The sequence below is a fragment of the Zosterops lateralis genome (genome assembly GCF_965231275.1).
Source record: "Zosterops lateralis genome assembly, chromosome: 4".
Taxonomy (NCBI): Eukaryota; Metazoa; Chordata; class Aves; order Passeriformes; family Zosteropidae; genus Zosterops; species Zosterops lateralis.
In genome coordinates this window covers 46,679,758-46,692,170 of record NC_139765.1, presented here as the reverse complement: position 1 = coordinate 46,692,170, position 12,413 = coordinate 46,679,758, and positions in this window count along the sequence as shown.

The window sequence follows — 12,413 nt, the reverse complement described above, 5'->3', positions numbered from 1 at the left end:
AAAGCAAAATCCAACACAAAACTCCCCAAATAATTGGAGAGTTATTTTCTTTGAGGAAGGGAAATGTAGAAATAATTATTGTTAGTAACATTGAAATTTATATTAATTTAAGCTTTAATTTCAAGTACAACAATAAAATCCACAATGCAATACTAAGTTCTCTAAGTTGTTGCATTATTTTGCAGAAGAAAAGGCAATGATACATTTACAATTGTGACTGGAATAGCGAAGCTATTTGTGGGCTTCTCATTAATAGAGCAATAAAGCATATAGAATTTATTCCCCTGAATTACCAAATACTGGTACCTGTGCTGGCAAACAGGCTTCACATATGTACTGATACAGTGATCCATGTAGAGCAATGAGCATATACTCATGGGTCATTGGAGACAAATCACTGCAGAATTGCCTTTCTGGTCCATGGCCATGAAATAGGGTGTGTTGACATGTGACATTTTGAGAGTTGTTTGCCCTTCCTGTTAATCCAAACCTACCTGTTAGCTCACTCACTATCTACAACAAATTAAAGACACAGCTGACAAAGACATTTCGAGGTCTTGTTTCTGACATGGAGCACATCTTTCAGCAGGCTCTTTATTGGCCACTTTGAAATTCTTAGGATGAGCCCTAGCATTGCTTTGATTCAGGCCAAATCACATGTATCTGAGCAGTTCCTCAGCAGCAAATAGGAATTACCACTGACCAGACTATTTTGCACATGACTGCTCTCTGCTGTAGTTTGTGAAATGTTAATGATATAAACACAGCCCATGTGCTGCTACTTGTTCCAGTGTCAAAGACTGTCAAAGGCTTCAGGGCTGTTGACATCTCAAATGTATCTCAAATCTCTGATACCAAGTCACGAATTCAGTCATTTCTCATTGAGTCTGATGTTGCTTTCCTATGTACTGTTTTATGGGGCTTCAAGCAAAGTCATTAGGGACTCACAAGCAAGCAGAGATCTGTCTAACCTGAGACAGGAATGTCTTTAGGCAAGAAAATAAAATAGAGAAGGGAATTCTTCCATAACTCCATTTATCTGGCATCATGGAGGCCCAAAACTGGTGAACTCCCAAACTGTCAGACAGACACTGATATTTTACTGCCCACTGGCTAGCCTCATTACACTCTGTAATAATAATCTGTTGGGGATTATTTCATTCCACATGGTTCCCTGGAGCACACACTCTCACTCATATGCTCTTGCAGAATGGAAATGGTAGCCAGATGAAAGGGGAAGCTCATGGGGCCCTTGACACCTGCCACCCTATCCCAAATTTAGCCTTGTTTTTCAACTGTAAGAATTAACCAGACAGGGACGTTTTAGTGGCTTTTCATCACAAAGGTGTTTATATCTACCTTATATTACTGAGTAATTCTATACTGAGAAGCGAATAAATAAAAAAAAATCTGTGAAATGTTATACTGCTAACCAAGGGATTTTGTTCAGAATGAATTTCACAACACAATAATGTTCATGTGGATTTTAAATCTGAGTGTTTTGGAGACTATGGGATGTTGCATTTTACAGTATACTAAGGATATAAGCATCATATATCAAAAACAGTCTGGCCACAAATCTTATAATTTTAAGGTGTTTTACTCAAGTATTTCAGAGAAACAAAACCCAGAAATTAATATTTTAGGATCCCAGACTTAGGGCAAGAGTGCCCCTTCCAGACGGTTGAGCTGGGAGCTTGGAAGGATCTGGGTATGGGTGTGGGTCTCCAGGGGAGGCTGATTAGGATCACTGAGGCTTCTTGTTCTCAGGGCCCTGACATCTCATACCTTAATATACATAGAGAATTTCTCTCACATGTATAAATCTAAAGAGGAAACTTTCACCTCTGATATACTGGAGCAAAACTCAATTGTTTATAGCAACAGTTACGGACAAACCTTCAGTGGTTTTGACATCTAAGAAAAAATTGAAATAAATTGAAATCAGGTCTCAAAAAGTAATTAATTCACCTCCAGGATTTAAGAACAAATTTCTGCTTTCTGTATTTTCTTATGTAACAGAAAACACCAGTTGTGGTACACTGCTAAATCTCTTTACTTCTTGATAGATATGTTATAGTTGCCTCTCCTCCATCCACCACAGGCCACCTTGTATATGATGGTGGGTTTCAATCAGTCTATATACAACTGCTTGAAAATAGGTTTCTAGCTTTGGGCAGTCCACTAGGCTCTCCTTGTATGAGGACTGATCATAGAACCAAAACATAGTTTGTGTTGGAAGGGACCTTTAAAAGTAACACCTTCAACTGAATCAGGTTGCTGGAAGTTCTGTCCAGCCTTGAAAGTTTTCATGGGTGGAACATGAATTTCTTTTGTATAGAGTGAGACTTTCCATGTAAGCTTATTCTAAGGGAGATGCTTAAAAAACCACAAAAATGCAGTCTTATTCTGCCCTGCCTCACTTTTGCAACCACTCAAGGAACACACCAACTAGCTTTTTAGAACACTAAAGTTATCTGCAAGAGGCCCTATGTCAGTAATAAAAATGCTCTCAGATTACACAATAAATGTTACTGCTTGTCAACAGTTTATTACATGAGGGACACGCTTTCCCCTCAAATAAAGTATTATACTTTCAACATGTCTCAATCTCCATGAATTTTTAAAAAGAGTTATATTTTTCTTTTACTTTGTACCAATCACTTTTTAAATGTTTTTTCCACCATAAATTTGTACTGGAAAGAGTAAAAAAAAGTTTCTTATTATTTTAGTAGTGAGGATCTATCAGTAACAGTCAAAACACAAATTAGTAGCAAAACAGTGTAGATATTTGTATCAGAAGCATTACATGGTATGGTTGCATTTGATGGGAAAGAACTGGGTTGACAAGCCAGGAGGGGCTAGATTACTTCTAATTTTATGAAAACATAATGTTAGGAGAGGTATTTATACTGACTATATTTATTTATACTGTACCACTAGGTACAGCATGTTTTTCCCTAGGTTTATTGTCTTACAGAGGTAATAGAATAAAATATCTCCCAGAATAAACTAATTTATGGTCAGAACACTCCTTTGCAATAGGCTTCCCTTTTTAAATACAAATATAAGCAAATCAGTCCACAGTTACTCTACAATGTAAAAGCTCACAATTAGATGGTGTGGAACCTAAAAAGTTATAATTCACTACTTTTTACAGAGGCTGATACAAAAACAAGATGCTGATAAAAGCATCATGGTTCCTGTGAGTTGATAGAACAAACAAACTTTTAAATTGACTGAGATGTCCTGTGAGAATCAGGTTCATGATGTGCTTGTCTGTAGGAAACTAACTTAATTACTACTTTGAAATTTAAAGAGTTTTAACTTCTTTTTTTCTTGATTTTCTCTCCTGGCCTTCTCCCAGTAAACAATTTTAATATGCTATTAGACTGATGATCGAGTTAGATTTATTCATAGGCTTCTTAATCCTATTTAATCCCATGGAATTGTTTTCTTATAATACAGAAAAGGCAGTGGTTTTCCAGGCATGTCATGGGTTTAGATGCAAATGTGATTTTTCCTGTAGCGAAGATATAAAGAAGTGACATTTTCTGCAGTTGTATTTTTAGGACCTGCTCCGTAGTTTGAGATTTTAGTATTCTGTTTTTATTGTTTGGACTATTCTTTTGTTAGCTTGCTTACAAATCTTTGTTTCTGCAGAGAGTATAGTAAGGCTGCATTGTAATTTCCTTAATTACAGCACTGAATTTTTTTCATTGGATAGTTTATCAAGTCAATAGCAGGCCAATGATCTCATTGTTCAAAGCAAACAGGATTAAAGTTCCACTGTACTTCAACAATAAGACCCCTCCTAAACCTCCCTTCAGAGAGGTTTAGTTTTGCCTATCCTCACCAAGATTTTGCAAATTAAATTCTGATACTGACCTTGCATAAGACCAACATTTCCTCTATGAAAGTTTCAAGAAATCCATCTCAACATTTCAGCTCTGACCTTCTCTCCCAGTGGAAAAAAGAACATTTCAAAAAAATGTTAAGCAAATGCCATGTGAAAATATGGGTAGTTTTTAGCTTCAAATCAGGCAGAAAGTTGGAGCTTTGACTTTATGAGATGACTTTCTCTAGGACAGATAATGAAACTCAGATAAGGCTCTCCAGCTGCATGAAATAAAAAGGTACAAATTTAAAACTTTTTCTTTTTTTTTTGCTAGACAGCATGCCTGTAAAATAGAAAAAACCCCTCCAATTTGTTCTATTTCCATGCTCAAAAGCACTGTGGTCAGGATGTTATTACAGGTACTGCACCAATTGATTGTAGTCAAGACGAGTGTACTCTTTGAACAGAAGAGACCAATGGACATGACAGTGTTGGAAAAAATATTCTGCCAAAGGAATTAAAGAGAGAAATAAAAACCTTAAACATTTTGGTTTTGAAAAGTGAAGTAATGAATCTCAGTAAAAAGTGCTTTTATTTCTCATGATTTTAATTTGGGGATTTAAAAGTTTTCTAGACTTGAAGTTTTAACAACTTACTTTACTAACTCAGATGAGAACTATCACATTTAAATGCCACTGATTTTCAGCATTCTGCCAGAGACTACTATATCTAGAGGATCAGAATCTATTTTACCTGTGATGTCAGTCCTCTTTCACTTAGGCATGGGCTACGAGATTTTCTTGCTACAGAACAAACAATCCAAGTTCACTGTAATTGCAAAGAAGTGTGTCTGTGTTTGGGAGGAGAGTTAAAACTATTGCAGCTTTTCATGCCAAAAAAGTTCTCCCTCTGTGTGAATTCAGTGTTACTGGCAAAACCTCAGTTTTAAATAGGATTTCTTACTCACTTAACATATTCTTCTGGTGTGAAGGAATGATTTCCAACTAAACATCTTACAGAAAGCTGCTTGCTGATTTTGCTAAGCACACTTACTGAAAATTAGTTCTTCTAACTGCCAAAAAATACTTATTTTCGAAATGTTTCTACCTTGACTCTAGCCAGTAGGCAAGACATACACTGATGGGTAGAGGAGTTATGAATCAAACCATGAGGTTTATATTCCTTCCCAAATTAATAGATCCTCACTGGTATCAAATCAAATGTAAAATACAGTTCTATATAAATAATCTGTTAATGAGATTTCTGTTTCTGGTAATTGCCATCAGAATAAAATGTAATGACAAGGTAGAAACAAATTAATTACATGATACATGTAGTCTTGCACTTCCAATTGCACCTCAAATTATTGTGTTGGTAATGGACAGAATACATGTTTAAAAACTAGTTTTTCAAAAGCAGAACTTACCTGAACTATACCATACTTGAGTTCCAGTACTTCTGAGAGTTGTTGGAAAGTATAATCCCTCATAACTATATTCTAGAGTCTTCAGCTAGAGCTGTTTTCATAAGTGCATGACATTTTTCTCAGATTTTATTAATATCTTTGTAACTACTAGAAGGGAAAAGAGTAGCCGAGATTACAGTGTCTCTGCCAACTTAAATACTTATGATCTCCTCCCCAGAAAAGCTTTACACCTGTTAAAATCATGTTACACTTAAGTAACGGGGAAAAATAAAGAAAAAGCATTCTCTGTTTTTACTCTGCTATCCTTCTTTCAGTGTTGTGGATACCTCATAGCACTTCAGGAGTTGAAAGATCAATGGAAGTATATAATTTGATTGTGACAGGCTTAGGATCCAGCCCTATGTACATAATTGATTTTATTACCCTATGCTTCCTCTTTGAAAAGGATGGCATCCTAGACATAGATTTGCTTTAAAGAAATAAAAAACAATGATAAAATCTCAAAACTCAGTAAGTACAATATTTTTGGTAATTTCACTTTTCCCCTCTTTTATACTTAACATTAAGGAGATCAGTTTTATAATGGAACTCAATTATTAGCTAAAGTCTAATATATATATATATATATATATATATGCACGTATAGGCATATATGAATACATATATATATACACAGAGATTTCATTTGTATTGATCTTCATTTTGTGATGCTTTGCATACCATTGTTAAAAGTTTGCCCTTTAATCAGCACTGCCAATACCAAAATAACTGCTTTAAGTGGCACAGAGATGAATGGCAGATTTTCCATGGCCAGACTGTGTATTAGTTAGCATAGTGGATAAAAGCTGATGGTGTCTGGATTTTAGCTCTATTTTGAGACATAATTACCATGTTTCAAGGAAATTAAAATTAAAAACAAAAAGATTGATTAAAGATCTGAACCTAAATTAAGCTTTGTTAAGATGTTTAAATTAAAATGTATATACAGAAAAAATAAGAATGCAGTCCTGAGTCCTGAAAGTTGTGTGAAACCTCTTCCAGTGACTGCACTCAAATTATATGTCAGAATTACTGGATTAGAATTCTTTAGGTGAAGAAATCCTCCCTTTTTTTTTGTTTGTTTACTTGGTTGTTGTTGTCACTTTGAATTTGCATAAATATTTCAATCCGAAACATTTGCGTAAACTACTAAATATCTTTAATTTCCCAATTCTAAACATCTCTCTTGATCCCCTGACCAGCTATATTAATGAAGTTTGAATATATGCCTGGCTGCTGTTACCAGTCATTTTGATGAATAATATTGCTACATGCAATTAAAACTTTTCATATAAAAGGGAGTTAGCTTAGAATTTGAACCTTCAAATGACTACCAACTAAGGTAAGAAGAAAATTTCTTCTTTAGTATAACAATATGGTTATACAGGTATGTAAAGTTGTGTAAAAAGTCCTTAAAACAAGGAGTTAGATGACAGTTTTTCCAGTTGTTATCTTTCCTCTTCAGAGGTGTCTGCTGGAAAGGGAAGGTGATGGTGCTCACAGACAATATTGGTAGTGACCTAAGAAAGGAGAAAAAACCAAAATAAATTAATGTTTAAAAATACAGTCCAACATGAAAGTCTTTATTCAGAGAGCACATACACATTTCTTGCATCATCTAGCAGAGGTTAGCAAAGTAAAGATTCAGGAAGTAAAGATGAAGGCATACAGGTTTGGCCTGGGATAGAGTAAATTTTCTTCACAGTGGCTCATTGGGACTGTGTTTTAGATTTTGGTGGACACAGGATTGATAATAAAGAGATGGTTTTTTATTGCTGAGAAGTGGTTACACAGAGCCAAAGCCTTCCCTGCTTTTCATGCTGCCATGCTGAGGAGGAGACTGGGAGTTCACAGGAGATTGAGAGGAGATGCAGTCTGGACAGGTGACCCAAACTGACCTGAGGGCTGTTCTATATGACATCATGCTCGGTATATAAAGTGGGGAGAAGAAGGCGGAAGGGAAGGGACACTCAGAGTAAAGGCATTTCTCTTCCCCAATAACCATTACATATGATGGGGCTCTGCTCTTCTGGGGATGGCTGAACACTGCTCATGGGAAGCAGTGAATTAACTCCTTTTGTTTTGCTTGTGTGTATGGCTTTTGTTCTCCCTATTAAACTGTCTTTATCTCAATCCACAAGTTTTCTATGTTTTGCCCTTATGATTCAATTCTCTCCTTGATGCTGCTGGTTGTATGAGTAGCTACATATACTTGGATCCTGTCTGGGGTTAAACCATAACAGAAGGTAAAAAGGATCATGAAACACATTGACATTTAAAGACATACAGGATACAAGGGTGCAGAATAATACCTAGAGCACAGACTTTTGGACTTTGATATTTACCATGCATGCATGGCAGAGGAAGAGATAGTTACAAGTCTAACAGTTCAAGAGCAAATTTGTGGGACTGCAGTGACAGAACAAGGAGAAAAGGAAAAAAAAAAAAAAAAGGAAAGGAAAGGAAAGGAAAGGAAAGGAAAGGAAAGGAAAGGAAAGGAAAGGAAAGGAAAGGAAAGGAAAGGAAAGGAAAGGAAAGGAAAGGAACACATACAAAAAAAGCCCAGTAGAGAAAAGAGAAGACAAGAAGGAAATAAACATAGGAAGGAAAGATCAAATGGAAGAATTATTTGCAGGCAGAATGAGAGAGGGGTGAGAAATAATTGAGCTCCACACAGACAGAAAACAGCAGATATTTGTGACCACAAAACAAGAAAATCTAAACGCGTGTTGCCAAAGCATATTCAGGAAATAGAAAGGTTTTACTATCTGTCAGGTAGTATCTGAGAATAGTTCAGTCAAAACAAAATGTCTCACAGACAGTTTTTCCTCTTACAAAGCTGGTTCAACTGCTAAATATATATTTTACATCAGTACTAATGTCTCTTGCAGATTCCTGTTGGAATAGATGAAAAGAATGAAGTTCATGTAATCAGATGGAGAAATATAGGAGAATGGAATATGTATTGAGGCCTACACCATACATTTTTAGCAATTCAGTGCAGTGAATGCCAATGAAATCCATTATACAAACATGCAAAAAACTTGCAACATTTCAGATGGTCATGCACTGACTTTATGGATCTCTGGAAAAAACTGCTGAAGTCACCAAGGATTAATAGCAATTCATGCACAAAAAAAATAGTCTCACATGGAAGAGTTTATGATAGGAATATTGTGTGGCATCCAGAGAAAAGGAACTTCTCTGTCAAAAGACAAAGACAAATATCATAGCACCTAGCTTTGGGACTATGTGTTGTTCACAGATGAGAAAAGTTCTAAACTAATAAATTACGTTAAATTGTATGAAGTCATGTAGAATCTGATGCTGATTCCTCTGATGCTTTTGCTTTCCTCCTACTTCTCATAACCTTTAAGTTTTGCCTCCTGCTGGAGGTAAACAGTGTAAGAGTAATCAGCTGGGACACTGAAATAAAACCAACAGTTTTAGTGCTAGTCATTTCCACCCCCCCTAGAAAAACCCACAGCACAACTCTGTTGTGGACTATATGGAATACTGAAATATTTCTGTATTCATAATCCTACAATGAATACTAATTGAATAATATTACAATGAATGCTACAATGATTTGTCTAAATTGTGTTTTCCTTTAGAGAATATTGAAGACTTTTATGAATTTGAACAGCAAGATACAGACAGCAGTTTGCAAGGCTTAAGCTTAGTGCACAGAATTTTGCTTCAATGAGCCTTCTAATATTGACAAAATATTTAACATCACATTTCTTAGAGCAGTTCACATGGAGAAAGGTATCCAAAAGGATGTTCTTCTGCTGAAGGTGACAAGTAATCTAATGACCTTCCTTAGAAAGAAGGAAAAGTCCTTCAAGGATGACTGAACCAGCCTAACAGATACTCTCTAAGCTCTTTCTGAAAGAGGCTTTGTTTCTGTGTTGAGTGTAAAGAAACCGCAGTGAGAGAAACAAACCAAGAAAACCAGCCTCTGTGACTAATCTCCTTTGAGTTAAAACATATTGATTCAAAACTTTGTGGTGCAGTGTTTGTTCACTGGTCAAAGCCTCCTATGAGTACCAGAGTAATTCAGCTACAGAATACACATGACTTTGATTAACCATCAAGCTAACAGAGAGAACAATCCTATCCCCTCTAGAGAAAGGGGAAAGAAAGCAATTTCTAGAACCTTTTGAATCAGGCGGCTAGTCTCTTCTGTCCTCTAGCTAATAAGCTACTCTCTGCATGAATCTTCTTTTTAACTGGAAGCTTTTCAAATCTGCCAGCTGGAAAACAGGCTTCCATGTGGCTTCTCATCTCTAGCACCTATTTGTCTTGACAAACAGGGCCAGTTACACTTCTGGGTCTTTAAAGAACTATGTGGCCCCATGTATATCATTGCAGTGCAATGAAGATGTTTCAACACCCCAGCAGAGGATTCACCTAGTGCAGAAAGTACACTGTACTTGCACAGTTTTTTCTATCCCTCTCCTTCATGCAGAGTATAACAAGGAGATTTGTCATAAACTTTCAAACCTGTAGACATTCAGCTCATTCAAAAAGATAGTTACAACACACCATCTGTTCTCAGTCAAAGCAAAATCTAAACAGAATAAAAATAACTTTAAAATCATCTTTCTGCTCCTTCTGACATCTCTTGAGGTTGAGCACACAATTAGACCTCCACGTTATTTATACAGCATTCTGAGGCAGGCTGGATGCTTTGTAGATCAAATGCTGTGACATTTTCTCAGACTTTAGAAGATAGTTTAATTTTAAACTAACTTCAAGTTATAAAAAATTAATTAAGGGGAGAAGGAGTGAAGGAGGACAAATGTTAAGATAATATTAAAAAAAAAATTTAAACCCCCCATGCTTTGTAATTTTCCTGTAAGAATTCTGCTCAGAATTCTGTTTATTTTTAACATATTTCTTCTAGGCTGAAGGTTAAAATATTGCCCTCTATATTATCTCCATCCATAATTTTGTGGCATCCTGAATTGGCATTTCTCTCCCTTTTATTTAATTACCCATAACAGCAGCCTATCAGTCCCTACTTATATATATTTACAAAGCAGACAACTCAAAAAACAGTTTGTGGTGTGCATATAGAGATATAAAAAGGGAGAAACATGCCATGTAGGGAAATATACTCACTGTTTATCTTAGGTTGAGTTATTTAGCAAATGACAAGACCAGTTTAATAAGAAACCCACACTGGAAATACACAAAGCCAAAAAGATTAAGATTGTGCTTTTTCTGATTAGTATTTTCTGTGACTAACTGTACTCATAAGAAATGTTACAATGGGCATCGTCACCATACCAGAATAAAAGCTGGACAAATGGGACCAGATATGGACTTTTTTCTTAATCTGTTACAAAAACTTAGAAAATATACAAAAAATGTTTAAATGTAGTCCATTACACTTAGCATTCAACAAACTTAGTTGCCAAAGTAAAGTTGTCAGTCCAAGTCACTGGGCAACACCTTTTTTTTATAGCTGAGAAGGTGCAATGCAGATGATCTGTTCACTAGCTCTGTCTCTTTGGCAGAGGCTTGTCTTCTTCACTGCGTCTTGGTCGACATATCTGGTTATTTGCTTTCTTCAGAGATCTATTGTTTCCATTTGTTCATACCAATTGGGTGTAAGTCTTACGTTTAATGGGCCAGAGGTATTTTACTTATTGGTATAAATATTATTTCTAATGCATGTATATTTGCATAAAGTTATGAATAATAATATGGATTTGTTGAGGTAATTGAAACAATGATAGTGCCTACTTTCTGCTGAGTATTTTTTTTCTACTGTTGAAATGTTATACCCTGGTACAACAAGTGATACTTCAATGTGTAATCTGCATTCAACATCTCAACATATGCACAGTTAGCATGAACCTACTTGCTAATGTGCTCACATTAGAGCTCACAAGATTTAACATCACATTTTTGTTGATCTTTATACCACATCAGCTGCTCCTATTCCTCTTTTGACTCTTGGCTGGTAATAAGGATTCGGGCTGTCAGACATTTCAAAATGTGCAACAACTCAGCAAAACAGATTGGTTATACTAGAATGGCTGCCAATAAGAAGGACATGACCACCCTGAGGCTCTGGTAGATGTTTTATGCTGGTGGATATATACCCCAGTGCCTTCTGTTCACTGTGACATAGTGACCATCACTGTCAGCTTGATCAAATTCCCATCAGGAAAGAAAGTGTAGGACTGCTGCACAATTCCATTAATGTGTGCAAAAGGCTGTGTGAGTCATGAGCCAGTGTCGAGTCTTACATTATGTATGGCATGCCTATAGTGTTACGGTACACATTTATAGCAAGTTATGGAAGTCTGGATTGCCATAAAAACAACCATAGATACATGACGCACCAATCTTTAATATCACATTTATTTCTAACAACCTGGATTTATATTTTCTGCATAAGTGGAGAGCAGTTGACTGTACATGACAACAAAAAAGCTGTGATACTTGTGAAATGGGAACTCATTGAAAACTTTTTTTCAAAAGGAGTTTTACAGACTGTGATGGGAAAGTACCTCTTCAATATTGTTTTCTGCATAGCTTGGTTGAAAATCTCAGTTAATATAGTATTCTTGACCTGGACAGAAGCTTCTTCAAGAATTAAGTACATCTGAGAAGTTGTAAAGATTCTGTAATAAATTTACCAGCAATCCTATGGCATAGACTCCTCTTTTACTAAAATATCTTGATATATGCCAAACTAAGAACATTAAAAGGCAAAGAGAGGTCTTGTTTATGCATTTGCATGCACACTTAATGTGTAAGCCAATTGAAAATTTTCACTGTTCATGTTTTAATACCCTAAAAATTTTTTTTTCTTCCACATAGCCCCAACCCCTTCACAACCATCACCATCCCCCACCCCAGCCCCTGGGAAGGTTTCCAAGTCTTTTACAAAGAACAGAAAACTAAAATAACTAAAATACTTTGATCTAGAAATTCCAAAGCTGTGTTCTCTAGGACTTTAGTTTGAAGTACCCATTGTTTTAATTTCCATTTTATTCCCTTAGTCAGGCTACTGTCTATAATGCTTTTATGTGTTTTCTTTTTATTGAGTGTAACAGGTGACATGACCTTACCTATATCACAGGAAAGGAA